The sequence below is a fragment of the Molossus molossus genome, unplaced genomic scaffold, assembly GCF_014108415.1.
Source record: "Molossus molossus isolate mMolMol1 unplaced genomic scaffold, mMolMol1.p scaffold_m16_p_2, whole genome shotgun sequence".
Classification (NCBI taxonomy): Eukaryota; Metazoa; Chordata; class Mammalia; order Chiroptera; family Molossidae; genus Molossus; species Molossus molossus.
The window spans coordinates 122,892,321-122,911,754 of record NW_023425355.1 but is presented as its reverse complement, the minus strand read 5'-3'; the positions used below and the strand labels follow the sequence as shown (position 1 = coordinate 122,911,754).

General features: G+C 36.6%; 1 protein-coding gene across 1 annotated transcript in view; it reads right to left on the bottom strand.

Annotated features, from left to right (window-relative positions):
• DMD (dystrophin) overlaps window positions 1–19,434 on the bottom strand; it is a 2,326,146-nt gene that overhangs the window by 931,134 nt on the left and 1,375,578 nt on the right. The gene's annotated exons all lie outside the window — the stretch shown is intronic.

The following is a 19,434-nucleotide window of genomic DNA, read 5'->3' as shown; positions in this document are numbered from 1 at the left end:
AGATCAAGAATAATGTCTACCTATTAACTACAACATCAAGTCCAAACAGTAGTCTACTAAGGAAGGTCTAAAGAGCCTCTTCTATCCTGGTCTTTGCAGCCTGCTCTTCTGCTACTTCCCACTTTCCAACTTAACTCCATCTCCCAGGAAAACTGAATGGCTTTCTACTTCCTTGACTGCCCTGCTATGTTTTGGAGGTCAAACTCATTACTCATCGGTAATGCTCAGCTTAAATGTTTCCTCTTCTACTGGGCATTTTAAGAGCCCAGGGAGAGCTGAGGGCTCCTTCTCCCTATAGGCATTTATAAAATATTTCTGTTTACTGTCATTCATGTCTGTATCAGACTTTAAAGCTGAGGATTAAGTAATATTGAAGAATTTTTTCCCCTTCTTTTGGCCATAAAATATGTCTCCAACTTTGAATAGTACCTCAGATTCAACTTTTATCTAAGAGCACAGAGATCTTTTAGTAATAATTTGCAAACTAAATCAAATCAGAGAGGGTCATCCTGCAGCAAATGACCAATCAAAAATAAAATGCACTTTTTTAGCCTATTCTTTCTCCTGGTCTCATTTTATTTACATTTCAGTAAACAGTTATTGTATCCTACTAACAATGATGCTGAAACATTTTTTTTTTTTTGTTAGTTTGTCACAGGAATTGGAACTGGGAGGGGATCTTGTTAGATTTCATCCACTACCTTCTTTTTCCTGCATGGAATCTCATAGGAGATGTGCTGGTTACTACAATTCCCCATCTGCTCCTGTTAGTGGTTGCTATAAAAGAATAAAGATAATTCCTCACCAAACTAAAATTAGACAGTTTCTTTTCTAAAGCAAAGATCCTGCCAATGAAAAAAAAAAAAAGAAAATTCTGTACAGTAGTGATTTTTTAAAATGAGACATTTACCCAATATTAAATTGCAATGGAATTTCCTTGGGTTGGGTTTATCTCATCCACACTAGTGATATATACCGATATATTTATGACTCTCACTGCTGTTAAGGTGGATACGAAAATGTATCATAAAGTGCTTAACATGCTTTGTAAGGTTATCTCAGGCTTTCTTTTCCTATCCCAAGAAATAATGCCCCACGCAAAAACAACAAATTAATTAAAAGAAAACCCCAAAACATATATTCCTCAATTTCAAGCAGAGATTCCAAAGGGGAAACATACATATATTAAGTCTCTGACCTTGGGGATCTGAAACTGAAGGCTATAAGTTAAATCTGTCCTCATGTTCTGGCATTGGAACTTCAATAATTTAAATGCCTTTTGGTGGGGCATGCATATATTCTACTGTTCTCTGAAGGCATTTGAATCAGTGGCCCCTGCTTTAGAGAAAACTGTTGTTATAAAGTACAAAACTTGGCCATGTGAATGGGTTTTACTTCATTAAAATCAGTGCTAGGCATCTCTGGGTTCACAGATTTCTTCAATCCTTCTTGGCTCCTAAATTATTTATTAGAATTTTAGGAGAACAACCTGGGAACATTTAAGAGCTATTTTTCTCTCCATTTACTTAGATTTGTTAAGAAAACAAATTGACCTTTCTTTGATCAAAAAGAGTCTCTTGTCTGTGACGCTGCTCGCTTTCTTATAAAGGGATCCTCGTAACAGAACACAGGACTTTAGACATAAAATTCTTTCTACATAATTACTAGGCTGGTTTTACAAACATGTGAAGTATTTCATCATAGAACATACTGCACAAACAAACACACGGGTTCCTAAGACAGAAAATTTGAAAGGCGATAACAGATCATTTTTAAATTCCTTATTCTTTTTTCTAGAGGTGTTCTGTCAATTTGGAACCATGCACATATTTATTCAAAAGCCATTGGTGGATAGAAAAGATGTGGTGAGTGCATGGAAAAAGCAATAATATTGTTTTTAAAAAAGCAAGTGAACCCGGCCGGTGTGGCTAAGTGGTTGAGTGTCGATCCATGCACCAACAGGTCGCTGGTTCAATTCCCGGTCAGGGCACATGCCCAGGTTGTGGGCCCGATCCCCAGTGGGGGGCATGCAGGAGGCGGCCAATCAATGTTCTCTCTCATCGATGTTTCTATCTCTCTGTCCTGCTCCCTTCCTCTCTTCCCTTCCTCTCTCTCTAATCAATGAAGAAAACAATAAAAATAAAAAAAAACAACAAGGTGGTCTTCTCTGACTTGATTGACTTTGTTGATATGCACATTGTTCTGGTGATCCCCCCAGTGGCCAGGATGCCCTGCTCTTGGGTATACTAAATCTGGGAGATGTCGCTAGCTCTGCTAGCTCATCATGGTCCCATTGAGTTTGCTACCTATTTTTCTTTTTCTCTTTCTCATCCTTCTCTTTCTCTCTCCTTCTTCCTTTCTTTCTCATTCAATTATTTGTTCACTTGTTCAGTATATTCATGTATTGCAGGCCTCCTTGCCTTCGGGCACAGGGTGAGCTGCTATAGAGAGGCATTCCCTTCCATTGGATTATTTCTACATTGGCATAACCTACATCAGAATGAAGGACTGCAAAGGGGTCACTGCCCTGAAGAGCCTGCTTGATGACCACAATGAAAAAGAACCCATGAGGACATGTGTGTGGCATATTGGTCACTTACAAGGCAATTGTCCAGCCAGCATCGGATTTGGGCAACCTGGGATTGGTTAGGAGAAAGAGGAGGGAGAACTCAGAGCCCAGGGTTGTGACTGGCCTGAGCTGTGAAGAAGAGGAAGGCTTTGTTCCCTGGGATCTGCTTACACACATATGGAGACGCAGTGTGACACCTTGGGGGTGGCCTGGGATGTTGCAGTTTTATGATAAATCCATTTTATTTCTTTCTAAAATATTTGCTTAAGTTAAAAAACAAACAAACAAACACCACCACCACCTTCCTCAAGCCCGGGCCGGTGTGACTCGATTGGAGTGTCATCTTGCACACCAAAAATGGCAGATTTGATTCCTGGTCAGAGCACGTACCCAGGTTTCAGGTTGGATCCCGGTTGAGGTGCATGCAAGAGGCAACTGATCGATGTTTCTCTCTCTCCCTTCCTCTCTCTAAAACCAATTTTACAAAAAGCAGACAACCTTCCCCAGATGTGTTGCTCAGAATTAGATTGCTTTCATCACTACAGGGCAGGGCAAGAGTAGGTTTAGAGTTGTGAGTGAATGAAACAGTTTATTCCTGTATTATTATTTAATAATTATTGTATTTTTTTCCATATGAAAAACTGTAAATCGACTTTTGCCTCACCCTGTATTATTCAGAAACCCAGTCATGGCTCCTCCTTTTCCCTCATGATACCCTCACCTCACCCCATTAAGGTCCATGATTTCTTTCAGTCCATTCTCCACATTTTTCATACTAGGCAACTCTGAAACAACACATTTTTTGTGTGCTTAAAAAATGGACATTTAAATAAATAGGATGGAAAACTCAAAAAAAAAAAAAAATCAATGGGCAAAGATTATTTATTTATTTTTGTTTTTGTTTTTGATCTTCACCCAAGGACATTTTTTCATTTATCCCCAGACAGATTAGGAGTGAGGGAGAGAGAGAGAAAAACCATCAATGTGAGAGAGACACATCGACCAGTTGCCACCCATACGACCCCAACTGGGGACGAACCACAACCGAGGTACGTACCCTTGGCCAGAATCAAGCCCAGATCTCATTGGTCCGTGGGCTGAGGCTCTAACTGCTGAACCAAACCAGCCAGGGCTGGACAAAGATGATTTAAAAATACATTCATGTTGTTTTAAAAGGTCAGGAATTAAACTTGTCCCTTAACAAACTCCTCTCCTGTACTCAAAGGAATTTTATGTGCTTTAGCTATGGCATAATCTCTAAATGACTGTTTGATACAGGTACATTTTTCAATGCAGTAAGTATTCTCTCCAATGTCATTCACTCCAACAAATATTTGGAGTGATACCTTTACATATCTGTTTCTGATACCTTTACAATGATAAATAAGCTTGTTTTTCCTATCAATACTTAATTCTATGGAGGAGAGCACAGTGAGCAAATAAAGATATATGATACTATATTATAACACAGCTATGGAGATGCTATGTGAACATGGTAAATCAGTTCATTGTGTGTATAATTGTGTGTGTGTATATATGTATATTTGAGTTTGGGGAGATAGTAAAAAAAAGACAGAAACTGCAGTAATTAAGATTATAAATCTCTGAGGGCAGTTTTTCCCCCATTCTTTATATTACCAGGCACTGTGGGACACTCCTTACCTCAATAATTGTTCAGGAAATTATTTGTTGATAAATTGAGCATAAACTTAGGCAAGTCAATTCTGGCTGGTTGGCTTAGTTGATTGAAGCATCATCTCCTACACCAAAAGGTTGTGGGTTTGATGTTTGGTCAGGGCATATACCTAGGTGGTGGTTTGATCATCGGTCAGGGCACCAATGTGAGGTAAGCAATTGATGTTTCTCTCTCACAGCTGTATTTCTCTATCTCTCTCTCTGTCCTTTTCTCTCTTTGAACATATCCTTGGCTCAGTGGTTGGAGTGTCGGCCTGTGGACCAGAGAGTCCCAGATTCGGTTCTGGCTAGGGGCTCGTACCAAAAAGAATCTAGTCAAGATATTACAGTACTCTTGAATGTTTTCCCATTTGAGAAATGTTCAAAAGTAAAAAAAAATCTGAAACACATACAACACCCTGGTATGGAAAAGAGACATTAAAAAATAATTGTGTCTTACAAGAAAGTCTTATCCCTTACCACAAGTAACAAGTTATCAAGGTAAGATTTAGTTTCTCGGGCTCTTGAGAATGGAAAGGCCCAGAAATAAGTTAAAAAGGGATAAAAACAGATTTCTGTGTCTAACGTAAACTAATTAATTTTAAACATTTAGCTTAGATTACAGAACCTCCCAAGACACCAACTAAAAATACACCTCTAAGCACATTTTGGGTCTCGCTAAGCCTTCCATGTTCCTCTTGCCAAGTTACAGAGGCATTAAACACAAGCTACTCTTTTTTTAAGCCTTAATTTCTGAGGTTAGCTTTCTTATTTTCCAACTCATTATTTATTGTATGGTAATGCTCTCCTCCTTCATGGAATTATATGAGAAAGAATGATTATTTAAACAATCTTGTATCTCTCGTTGACTGAGCATATCCCCTAGAAATCAGACAGATCAAGCACAAGAATGGATTCTCTCCATTATTAGCATATTTGTACAATGTCACAAATTTGTATCTTTCTGAACTATTTACAAACCAGAAGAACTTTAGAATAAAACAGCCAGAGGATTTAAGTCAGTTTGTTAAAAGTTCCAAGACTATCCATGTGAATCCCTAAAAGATCAGAGATAGTTGTAAAAAGCTATGAAAAACAACTGTAGTGGTTTTGACTTCCTTACAAATAAATCTAATTTGTGTAGAGGAAAAGATTCAATTATCAGCTGTTCATGTTTTCTAATTTTTTTCTTTTTTTTTACCTGTAGTGAATCTTCCTTCTTCACTCTGCCTAGCATTTCATCACATTCCCATTTGACTAAAATCTCAAAGATAATGTTTTCAAGCCAATATGAACATCATTTTGAAGCTGGTTTCTTTTGTTGACTTAAGTATTTTTTTTTTTTTAATGGCATCTGTATTCTCTAGGCTGGATACTACTGGTTCATCTGTGTTTTATCTCTTTATTTTCCCAAATCCTAGTCCTATTGATCCTATTATACTCCTTGCCCAGGTGATTTCATCGTCACTGTTTTCTCCCCTGTCTGATTGTTCACCACACTTCACCTATGTTAATAGTACATCCTCTTCATTGTTTCCCCTCAACCCTTCTCATGCCAAAACATCCTACATATTCTTCCAAGATTAATCCTCCTGGTGGGCAGTTCTGGTGGTAAATTTCCTGCTCAAACATTCATACTGAATCCTCAGTATCTGCCTTGTGAAGCCCAAGTAGTTTAGATAACATGCAGAACCTCCTAACATTCCTGAGCGAAACCGTTCTAGGCTTCTGAAAATGACTCTCCAATTCGTCATCCATGCTACAGCACAACTGAACAACCCACAGTGAAACTTTGGCTAATCCCCAGATCTTTTCCCACTCTCTCTGCATCATGATTGCACTCATTTCCATTTAGGTAATGTATTTCAATCTATTAGATTATGAGCTTCATGAGGGCAGGGATCATCACTGTTTTCTCACTCTAGTGCCTAGCAAAATGTCTGCTACATGGTAGTGCTCAAAATACATTTGTTAAATGGATAAATGAAGATACACCCCAAATGTTATCCCTCTTATGAATACATTTTCAGCTACAATTGATCTATTCTGTAAAATCCTATTACACGTCAATTGTGTGTACTTTACGGTGTTTTTCACAGTACACATAAAATTAAACATCCTCATTTAGATTGGAAGTTTATGACTATCTTTACTGCAGGGACACTGTTTTCTTTACCTTTGAGTTTTCCAGTACGTTAATCAGTAAAAGTTTGTTGACTAAATATGACTAAATGAATGAGCATAGCATATGTGGTAAAAAGCCATGATTAAATTATATTTCTGTGTTTTTAAATACCTAGTAAACTTCTAATCAACCCATTAGTGCTGATGGCTCTGAAGAGACTATCTTCAGCAGCTGGTCAAAACATTTACAATGGTAAACACTTCAATTTAGTGACAGGGATGGCCACGGAGCAGTGCTTTTACAAAGTCAACTCGCTGCTGCCAAAGCAGCAGTCCTGTTTTGTAGTCGAGTCTTCAGAGCAAATGAGAAAAGAAACCAAGAAGGAAAATGTCTGCCATTCCCAATTTCCAAGTTATACCAATGACCCCAAAATAATATTAGTTTCACCGAATAAGAAGGGCACCGTCTTGAACAGACATGATCTCTGTTCACGAATGGCCAACAAGTACATGGAAAGATGGTAAATATTGTTAGTCACCAGAGTGATACAGATTAAAACCACAAGACATCACTTCATACCCCATAAAATGGCAAGAATTAAAAGGACTGCTAAGATCACATGTTGGTGACGACACAGAGCTTCTCACCATCACTGGTGGGTGTGTAAAATGGCACAACCACTTTAGAAACCTGCTTTTCCAGTATTTTAGAAACATCTGACTCAGCCATTCTACTCCTAGGTATATAATAAAAATAAATGAAAACATATGCTTACAGAAAGACCTGTATACAAACATTCATTGCATCTTTATTCATGATATCCCCAAACTGAAAGCAGCCTGAAAGTCCATCAATAGGAGGAGAGACAAACAAATCATGGTATACTTATACCATGGATTATTAAGCAGCAATAAAAATGAACTATTGATATACTCACAATATAGATGACTAATCTCAAAATGGTATGTTGATTAAAACAGCACATACTGTAAACATCTGTTTATATGAATTCAAGAACAGACAAATCTAATCTATGGTTTCAGAAATAGGAACAATGAGTACCTATAGAGGGGCAGGTATTAACTGGGAGGTGGTATGAGTTGATGGGAATATTTTTTATTGTGGTGTTGGTTTAATGAGTAGAAACACTTGACAAGCTTAATCAGAAAACGATACTTATGTCTTTCCCTTCTATACTTTCTAGTCATGCAGAGCAAGAAAACATAAAAAAATAAATTACATGGCAGAATCTGAATATTACACAAAGTGTCTTGCCAGACTTCAATGATGAATTAAATTGAACAGGTTCAAATTTTATATAAGAATAAACTTCTTCTTGCCCTGGCCGGTTTGGCTCAGCGGTTAGAGCGTCGGCCTGCGGTCCAGATAGACCCGGGTTCAGTTCCCGCTAAGGGCATGTACCTTGGTTGCAGTTTGTCCCCGGCCCTGGTTGGGTTGTGAGGATGGCAACCACTCGATGTGTCCCTTTCACGTCAATGTTTCTCTCTCTTTCTCTCTCTCTCTCTCTCTCTCCCACTCTATCTGAACAAAATATCAAAAAAAAAAAAGAATAAACTTCTTCCCCTCTCAAATAAATCTGCTTCATCTTATAAATTTTACTTCTATTAAGAAATATGAGTCTGGCCGGTGTGGCTCAGTGGTTGAGCGTCGATCCATGCACCAAGAGATCACTGGTTTGATTCCCAGTCAGGGCACATGCCCAGGATGTGGGCCTGGTCCCCAGTGGGGGGGCATGAAGAAGGCGGACAATAGATGTTCTCTCTCATTGATGTTTCTATCTCTCTCTCCCTTTCACTTTCTCTCTGTAAAATCAATAAAAGAAAAAAAAAAGAAATATGAACAATATCACTTTCAAGTACTTTTATCTCTCCTCACTTAAACACTACCTTAACTATTTTAACAGTGAAGATATCCAACAAATGTAAATTCTTTCTCTTACACTTCACATAGCACATATAGACGTTTCTTATTCAAGAAAGAAACTAAGACAGGTTGATTGCCAAACCTCAGTCACTTGCAGACAGTACTTAAAAGGGTTCAGAGGACTAATCAGATTATATAGGAACAGACTTAGTAAACCATCAGGGGTATTATACTATTTGACCTTTTATCCCATGCACGATGATCAATTTGGACAATCTATAAGACAAGTAAAGTGGTGTCTGTCTTGCAGGAACGTGTGTACATGTAAATGTGGTATGAACATGGGATGAAATAAGGGACACATGACTGGGGGCAAATGTGAAAATATGAAAAAGAACAATATAGAACTCTATAAACAGTGAGGGAAAAGCTTACTGGGAATGAAATGAGACATGTGATCATGTTAAAAACAATACTCAATTTTTTTAAAGCGCCTTTTCACTTCCATTTGGGGAAAGAAGAACCAGAAAGACATAGATTCACAGATGGAGGGCTGAAGGGGGAATGTCAGAGGTAGAGATGATTTAGAAAGCAGGACCGCTCAGCTTCTGTGCTTGTCTGCTCTGTCAAAGAGAATGTTCATCAGACTGGAAAAGTCATAGCTGTGTGAGGAAAATGAGCCCAAAATAGGTGAGGGAATTTGAAAAGAGCACCTTGCTGCTTTGAATGAGCTACAATCTCTGGCCACAGACTAATTTTGTTCTGGGGAAATGAGAGAGCCTGCCCAATAAGGTTGGATTCCGCTGTCAGTGGTCCTGGAGGAACTATGTTGGAGATGGACAAATGCCATCCTGATTTTCCAAAATGAGAAGAAGTCATTGCAACTCGTTTCCATCTATTCCTGCTAAAGAGCACTTCTGGGTGACTAAACAAGGAGCGAACAAAGAATTGTCAACAAAGACAACGTGAAGCAACTCATCTGGGTTTGCATGAGCATTTGCTCTTATGGTGGATATGTCCTCCTGTGTTTGTGGTTCCGTCTCTTTTGCAATAGGAAAACTTAATTTCACATTTCTAAGCAACTTAAAATAACTTCCTTTTTCATTTAATAAACACGTCCCCGGTTCCATAGATTCGGTTTACTTGATGCCCTGTGAACATGCTGCCTTTCATAAAAACGGAGACAAATACTCAAGTGAGGACAATTTAGTGTTATGGCAAACATATTTTCGAAAAACAGCTCTAATTTTGTTTTGACACTCAAAATACAAAGTTAACAAGGACTGTCATGACTTGGAGACATTTCCTCAAAACTCCCACTCTCCACCATCCTTTCCCCATATTTATGTTCTTTTTCTTTTTCTTTTTTTTCTTATCCTTGGTCTTAATGTAAAAACTTTAGTCTGTATCTCTCCTGGTTCCATTTTTTTCAATTAATATTTCATTTTATAGTTTGAAATTTTGTTATACACTGTTGCAAATCCTTTTGGATTAAGGAAGGGTATAAATCAATACAGCCTAAAACTCAATTTGCTCCTTTAAATAAACATTTTGGACATTTTAATCATTAAAGACAAACAAATAAGATTAGTTTTGTATTCTACATTTAAAGCAGTATCACATTCTCAACATAAAAAGAAAGTGGGAAAGAAGAGGAAGAGGATCAACCTGAGACATTTACAGTACATTCCAGATTCAGCAACCAGGTGTTTCCTACTCATCTCTCCTGATATGATCCTTTGTTCAAACCAGGAATGGCATTAATCATACAGAAAATCTGATCGTGCCAAACAGCCTAAGATATTATTATGCTAAGAGAATTACTACAATTATTTTATTGTAATATCTTACTCTTATATACTTTATAAAGTGCCATCTGATTATTATTTCATTTGAAACCCATGCAAGTATATGATTTAAGCAAAACATGTATTATTATCCCCATGCTAAAGATGAGAAGTTGGTGGTGATGGATATGTTTATGACATAGATTATGGTGATGGTTTCAGAGATGCATATTATATTCAATATCATCAAGTGTATACATGAAATATATATGTCAATCACACCTTAATCAAGTGGTTAAAAAAGAGGAGGATTTGGGAGCCTAAATTACTTGTCTAAGTCATCCTGGAGATATCAGACCTAGGACCGGGCTCAGATTATAATCACATTTCAGAGATTCCTAGTACTCAGTATTACCTTTGTTCTGACTCAAGTATTTAGATATCACAGAGATATGCAGAGACATAAAAAGTAGAAAATAAACAAAACTGAAAAAATTGTATACATATTTCAATTGTGACAAGAATAAATCCAATATTTCATTATTATAGTTCTTTTCCTTGAGAGCATAAGCTTATTTGATATTAGTTTAATTATTAAGCTATTGTCTGTTTTGATAGTTTTTGTATATTCAATTAAACATAATCATCATTTGAAAAAATAATGTGGACCAAAATAATGAGAAATGTCAATCCAGAATATGATTTAAGCTGATTTAGACAGGAAACGGCAATCCTAGATTAGATTACACGTTTTCGTAAAGTTGCTATATTAGAATGTCATGCTGACATGATTCTTGATATTGTATTTAATAGTTAAAATATGCATAGTGAACAGTTGTGTAGAGTTCATTGCATCTCATTTTGTTTTCCTTTGAAACAAGAAGGTGAATGATGCAATTGTGGTCTTTTTGCTGTTAAGCTTAATGAAAATTTTGTCCATTATCAATCAAATGGATCTTTTTTGTTGTTGTCCAAACAAATATGCTCCAAAGTAATTTATTTTTATTGAAAAGTCTAGTACTAAGATTACAAAAAAAAAAAAAAAGACACAAACAAGGTTCTAATTTCTTTCAGATGTACTTGCTGGCAAGAGACACACCAGAGGGTAAGGGAAGCTTTATTCTTATGTTTATATTATTGGGTTATGTGGACAGAGCAGGTGCTGTACAGATGGACAAGTTTTTAAGCCAGCATCTTCCAATAAATAATATTGGCCAATATCCAGAAGTGAAAATATGCTTATTGCTTTTTTCTCTATTAAAATGCGAGGTTGATGAGGCTCATCTGAAATGTTGATGCAACAGTGTGAGGTCTACCCAGGCCAACAGTAATGTGGGGTGATTTGCCTCAATGTGGCTTTGTAGTATTAGGTCATAATGCGCGAATGAGAGGCCCAAGAAACCACATGGCATGCCATAAAAACCAATGATAGGTGAAGAATCATTTCACTTTCTGAGTAATTAAAATCATATTTGATTTTGATGCTCACCATCAAGGTTGGAAATAATGGGAAAGAAAAATGTGGTGATAAGTTACTATTATTTCTTTCATAAGACTCACAAAAATAGTAACAAAGAAACTCAGAAGAAATCATACACATTAATAATTTTATATTCCACTATTCTTAGTTCAGCATACAAAGCTATTTTGATTGAAACTCTGTCATTCGTAACTGAAACCCAAACACAAAACTTCTGCATGCTGATTTAGAATTCTTTGCACAGAGCAAGATATTCTCTATTTACCAATTTTAGCAATATTTTAAAAAATACCCTACTCCACAGCATGAATGAATATGAAAGAGAAATTGCTTTGAAAATTCCATGGTCTTTTTTAAAATATGAAAATCAACATTTAGGAAAATATTTATGTTGCCCCTACATAACAGCCTTTGGGGTAAGCGTGGGTTAAGTTGATAGAGGCCTCACACATTTAGATTTTAATTGACAAGAAACATTATCTTTTTAGTTCTAGATATTTAAATGTACAAAGTAACTGTTTATAAGACTGAGAAGATTAGTAAGTATTGAATATACTACATTTTACATCAGCTTCTGATTTCATGGCATTTCAATATGGGCATAGGAAAACAATAAACAAACACATACACACAATTGTGGTAAATGCTATGAAAGAAAAACATAATGCAGTTAGAGAATAATGGAGGAAATGTCCAATAATTGGGGAATTGTTAGGTAATGTTTTAGGTTGCCTGCAAAGGCTTTCGGGATGAGGTTACTGAAATGGGAAATGTGCAGAGAATGACAGTTAACTATCTCCCCAATGGAGGAAATAGGATGTGTGAAGTCCCCTGGTCAAGAAATGGTTTGAACTGTGGAAGCCAAAAGAAGCTGAAAGATGTCCTGCCAGTGTGGTTTAGTGGATTGAGCATCATCCCGTGGACTGAGAGGTTCCGGTTCGATTTTGAGGCTCGATCCCAAGTAGGGGGCGTGTAGGAGGCAGCTGATGGATGTTTCTCTCTCACATTGATGTTTCTGCCTTTGTCTCCCTTCCTCTCTCTCTAAAAAAAATCAATAAAAATATGTTTTAAAGAAATATATGAAAAAAAAAAAAAGCTGAAAGAAAACAAAAATAGCTGGATCTCTTTAGGTGCAAGAAGGAGTGGCATAAAATAAATTTAAATGTACAGATTCATTAGCAAAGATGGTCACTGTCATGAATAAAAAATTTGGAAAAAATTCAAATACTCAATAATTTAGAGTATAGTTAATTATTTACAATAATTAGGATGTTATATTGTTTTTTTTAATTAAAAATGTAGAATGGATGTAATTAATAAAATTTAAAGGAAATAGTAAATCATAGAGGATAAAATAGTATATGTAATAAGACTACTTTTTTAATAGATAAAAACATCTGAAAAATCACCAGAAGTTTGAAAGCTGTTAAAATCGATTAATGGCAACATATGGGGAGAAAGATTATGGGTGTTCTTTTATTTTTAAAATATTTTATGCATTTCCCAAATTTTTGACACTGAATTTTAATAATTATGGGCAAAATTAAAATTAAGCAACCACTATAGGGCCTTTCTCTAAATATTAATAATAAGCTTATACTGACATAGAATTATAGTATTTTTGTGTGTATATTTACATGGAGGAAAATACTCAGTGAGACGACATGTTTGAATACCATTAACTATGATAGAAACGAAGAGTCTATAGGTATGTGTATGAAGGGGAAGACCATCTGTCAGTCTGTGTATGTGTATCTGTCTATGTATCATGAGTAGGAGATATTTAAAATAATATTTGTTAATGAGCTACTATCAAAAATCACTTATGAAGCTCAGCATAATTTGCCAAACAATAAGACCTTTATATGTATTCATGAATGTTGGAGGAAAAATACATAGATACCCATTGGGTGGAAAGATTCAGCCCTGGCCAGTTTGGCTCAGCAGTTGGGGCTTTGGCCTGAGGACCAGAGAGTCCCGGGTTTGGTTCCTACTAGAGGCACACGTACGAGGAGGAGGAGGAGGAGGAAGAGGAGGAGGAGGAGGAGGAGGAGGAGAAGAAGGAGGAGGAGAAGAAGGAGAAGAAGGAGAAGGAGAAGAAGGAGAAGAAGGAGAAGAAGAAGAAGAAGAAAGATTCAGCTGACCATTGCTCTTAAATCAATTTGCTTATCAGCTTCTCTTGGCACAGGGAAAGACTGACAAGATCACAAGCACATTCAAATACTGTAGTGTTTATACTAAAAAAACTCTTCTTTCCTTGTTATGTCTGCTCTGCCTTATGCAAGTACACAATTCTTTTTAGAGGTGATGATAGCACTAATAAAAAACTGCTAAGTATTTTGAAAAAAAAAATTAGTACTAACTTTCACCCACTGCTAATTTTCTAGCATGCATCTAAATAACTATCTTAGTTATTTAGTAACAGATTCCATGCAATCCCTATTAAAATATCAATGACATTTTTCTCAGAACTAGAAAAATTAAACCTAAAATGTAATATGGAACCACAAAAGACCACAAATAGCCAAAGAAACCTTGAGAAAGAACAAATTGGGAAGTATTATGTGCCCTAATTTCAAACTATACTGCAAAGTTACAATCATCAAATCAGTATGGTAATGGCATAACAACAGATACATAGATCAATGAAATAGAATAGGAAGCCCAGAAATAAATCCTCACTTTTCTGGTCAATCGATGACAAAGAAAGCAAAAATATACAATGTGGTAAAGACCTTCTCTTCAATAATTAGTATTGGGAAAACTGGATAGATGTGAAATAAAAAACTGGGCCACCTCTTATACCACATACAAAAATAAACTCAAAATAGATTAAAGACTCAAATGTAAGACTTGCAATCATAAAACTCTTACAAGAAAACATAGGCAGTAAAATCTCATACATTTCTCTTAGCAATACCTTTTTGGATATGTCTCCTTGGACAAGGGCAACAAAACAAAAATTAGAATAAATGTTACTATATCAAACTAAAAAGTTTTTGCACAGCAAAGAATACAATCAGCAAAATGAAAAGACAACCTTCTGAATGGGAGAAGATATTCACAAATGATTACACAGTCAAAGGTTAATATCTAAAATATATAAGAAACTCATACAATTTAACATCAAAAGAAAAAGCCAAATAATCTGATTAAAAGAATTTCTATGCATATATGCATAAGTAATCGACACAGACAATAGTGCAGTGAAGGCAGGGGTGGGGCAGGAGCAGGGAGGAGGCGGTCAATGGGGGGAAAAAGGAAGGATATCTGGCCCTGGCCAATTTGGCTCAGCAGTTAGAGTATCGGCGTGTGGTCCAGAGAGACCCGGGTTCGTTTCCTGCTAAGGGCACATATTTTGGTTGCGGTTTTTCCCCGACCCTGGTTGGGTTGTGTGGATGGCAGCCACTCAATGTGTACCTTTCACGTCAATATTTCTCTCTCTCTTCCTCTCTCCTTTCCACTCTATCTGAACAAAAAATTTAACAAATGAAAAAAAAAAAAAAAAAAAGGAGGGATATCTGTAATACTTTCAACAATAAAGATAATAATAAAAAAAAAAGAGCAGGCCCTGGCTGGTTTGGCTCAGCAGTTAGAGTGTTGGCCCACTGACCAGGGAGTCCTGGGTTCATTTCCCACTAAGGGCATGTACCTCGGTTGTAGTTTGTCCTTGGCCCCAGTTGGGGTCACATGGGTGGCAGCCACTTGATATGTCTCTCTCACATCAATGTTTCTCTCTCTTCCGCTCTCTCTCCTTCCGCTCTATCTGAAGACAGATGCAGAAATGTCTTCGGGTGAGGATTAAAAAAATGAGCAGAGGCCTGGCCGGTGTGGCTCAGTGGTTGAGGGTAGACCTATGCACCAAGAGGTTGGGATCCAATTCCCGATCAGGGCACATGCCCAGGTTGTGGGCCAAATCCTCAGTGGGAAGCATGCAGGAGGCAGCCAGTCCATGTTCTCTCTCACCGATGTTTCTATTTCTCTCTCCCTTCTCCCTTCCATTCTCTCTAAAAATCAATAAAGAAAAAACAATTTAAAAAGAAATTGAGCAGAGGACCTAAATAGACATTTCTACAAAGAGGACATACAGATGGCCAACAGACATATGAAAAATGCTCAACATCACTAATCATCAGGGAAGTGCAAATTAAAAGCACAATATGATATCAGCTCATACCTGTTGGAATTACTATCTTTTAGAAAATCGACAAACAGTAAGTATTGGCAGGGATGTGGAGAAAAGGAAACCCTCATGTACTGTTTGTGTGAATACAGGTTGGTGCAGCCACTGTGGAAAGCAGTATGGAGTTGCCTCAAAAAATTAAAAATTGAACTGCCTTATGATCAAGCAGTTCTACTCCTGAATATTTATTTAAAAAAAAAAAAACACCAAAAACAAAAACACGAAGCTGAAACAATATATGCAACTCTATGTTAATTGCAGCATTATTTTCAAGAGCCAAGATATGAAAGCAACCTGGGTGTCCATCAATAGATAAATGAATGAAGAAGATGTGGTGTGTATATACAATGGCATATTAATTACCAATAATAAAGAGTGAAATTTTGCCATTTGTGACAGCATGGATAGACCTAGAGGGTATGCTAAGTGAAATAAGTCTGAGAAAGATAAATACCATACAGTTTCATTCATATGTGGAATCCAAAAACAACCAAAACAAATAAATAAACCAAACAAAACAGAAACCGATCCATGCATACAGAGACCAAGCTGATGGCTGCCAAAAGGTTGGGGGCTAGGGGGTAGACGATGGGTATTAAAAAAAGAGACCCAGGTGGCCAAAACAATTAAATAAACTCTAAAAATCAGATACCTACTGCTTTGTTTGAGAAAACAATACATTTAGAAAATCAGACTAAAGAACATATTACATAGCTATCTAAATGAAGAGAAATCTGTGCTTTATTACAAAATGACAGGTGATTAATTTGATACAAAGTCCAGAGGAGTAAGATTTAGATGATAAAACAATTTGTCCATTTATCAGTGAGGCAACTTTGAGCAAGTCACTTGATCTCCTTCAGTTTATTCATTTGTAAAATTAAAAAAAATATATGACAAACACCTACCACCTACTGTTGCTGCGAGGATAGAATGCGATCTAATGAGTGAGCAGGTGGTTTTTACACTTCAATTTCTTTCTTTCTTTTTTTTTTCCAGCTCTGTGATGCGTTGTTGATAAAAATTATCTTCTAAAAATTGATTTCTACATATGTTTCCATGGGCAGTTTTTATTTTGCAATGTGAGCTACTGGTAGAACGTGCTGGGAGCAGTAAATCGGCCTTAAATTACAAGTGATAATTACCTGTTGTCTTTGTTAGATGCTGATTTGATCTGAAAGCGCTGCAGTACTGCAAGTTCCTCATCGCCTTGTAATCAATTTTAAAGATTTTGGTTCCAACAAGCAGAATGGCAAATATTGATACAACCAGGTTTTCAGAGCCTCCTTTACACATAAATAATGTGTGGTTTGGGTTTTCCCAAGTAATACTTAAGACTAAGTTTGCCCCTCATACGTTCTCACACTAGATCAGAAATTTTTGGCCATGCCTCTGAGTGAACGAGTTTTTGACAAGGGCAAGGAATGTTTCTGGATCTGTTTCCTCCTCCTGTGAGATGGCAAAATATTTGCTAATATTATATAAAAGAGAAACAGAGCCCTGCACCAAAGTAACAACTTTGTGTCCTTAATAAAAAATAATGGTAACAAGAACTAGGCCAAATGCCACAGCCTGCTTGTATTGACCCAGCTTCTGCTGTAGCAGGTAATATACATCTATCCTGGGTAACATTCAACTCATTGAAAGTGGCTTCCTTGTTACTGTGATTTACTGTTATTGTCAGGATATGTTTCTCATCATACACTTTTGACTATGGAGATTCGAATGATCAATCGACCCAATAACAACAGCTGCCAAAGGAATATTTAGTGTTTATTTATGTCTAGCTTTGAAAGAACTCTATTGTGACTGAACAGCATTGGACCACTCAACTGATCTTTAATGCACTAAGGAAATGCATTTAATTGGGGGAGGCATCTTAGTGACTTTCATGCATAATGGGCTTTAATGTAATGCTCATACCATCCCCCCCCATTCACATAACATTTCCATTTCCATTTAATTGGGGGAGGCATCTTTGTGACTTTCATGCATAATGGGCTTTAATGTAATGCTCATACCATTCCCCACCCCCCACCCCCCCCCACCCCCCGGTATTCACATAACATTTCCATTTCCATTTCCATAAGACCAGGTGCTCGGTATTTTTCAGTACTAAGAATGGATAAAAACAATGGAGAGTTGTATATATTCATTTCAGCCCATTGTTAACTTCAGTTTAAAATGTAAGATTTGAAAAGGGTCCACATATTGGAGGTAGAAAGAAAAATATTATTTGGGCAGGTGTCCAGCAGTACTTCATGTTAATTTTCCCTTGTAGTTAATTTCAAGGCACCCACAGTTATCAGGTATGTCTGAAGTTTTGGCTCACAAAGTGTTATATTGTCTGGCTTCAGACATCGGCGGGCAACAAGGTTTGAACACGTTAAAAAAAATGACTCACCAGAAAAAAATGCTATTTGAAAATAATAACATGAAGAGCAATACTACTGTCTTAAATTCCTAAAGCATTTTACAGCTTACAAAGCATAGTAATTAATTTTAAAAGTTCTACACATGAAACCTGTGATATATTGGGGATACTTTTCATGTCTATTTTGTGATTATGAAGAGTGACTAGTGCTATTCAGATCAATTCTATTAGTCAGGGCTCTCCAAAGAAACAGAACCAAGAGAAGGTACACATATCTACTAACACTCTCACAGGCATACCCAGGATACCACGAGACCAAACGTCTGTGCATCCCATGGTCCAGTGAAATTGACACAGAGAGTTATCCATCACAGACATTAAATAATTTGTTAAACTGATGAAATTGCAGTCATTGTTAGTCAGGTATTTCAACATCTAGCCCAGTGCAGTTTTTCTTTATATTACATTAAATTTGTTACAGAATGTTCTTAAAGCAAATTTGGAGGACGGGGAATGTCTTTAGGTCGTAGATCCCGCCTTATACAACAGATGGAGAAAGCTGGAATGCATCTACTTAACAGAGCTGGAGCAGTTGCTACCTGCTACTAAGATGCAAGAAAAAAGTGTCCTTATGGTTTCTATGTGTGGTTGTGGCAGCCAAGACGTAATGGGGGATACAGGAGAAAAGCATGGTAATACAGGGAAAAATATGGAGAGAATATATTTGCAACCCAGAAATAATCTCATAAAGAGTAAGGAATATAATTCACTCTAAAAAAGAATCTAAAATTTGAGTTTTTTAAAAAAGGAAGACTGGGAGGTATTATTAGATCACATATTCATTTCTTGGCAGAAACTTGCCTTAATCTTAGAGACATATTTATAGGAATAACTGTACAAAGAGGTTCTCTACTTGTTCTCAATGAGGAAATCATTTTGACGTTGCACTTTCATTAGATGACATATATAAAAGTAAATTTTAAATATTTTTTGGTGCTGAATATCTTCATATTATAAGCAAAAGATATGAAAATATACTGCAGGAAGACACTGCTATTTTTTACTTTTTTTCAACTAAAGACTTCACGGTCCATTGGGGTGAAAATTTTACATTATTTAAAATTGTTCTTTTATTGGATAGTTCACTCAAATAGTTTCTCCTGTAGTCAACCTTAAGTTGTCATTTTGAAATAATATTTACCCCTAAAGCATGTCCGTTATTATCCAGGTAAGTGTGCTAAGAAAGTATATTTTTCTGCTTGTCATTGCACATTGTCATAGTCACCCCACTTGTTTAGGGACCATGCTAGTCTTAAGGTCTCTATTTTATTTTTTTATTTTTCTTATTTTTTTTCCCT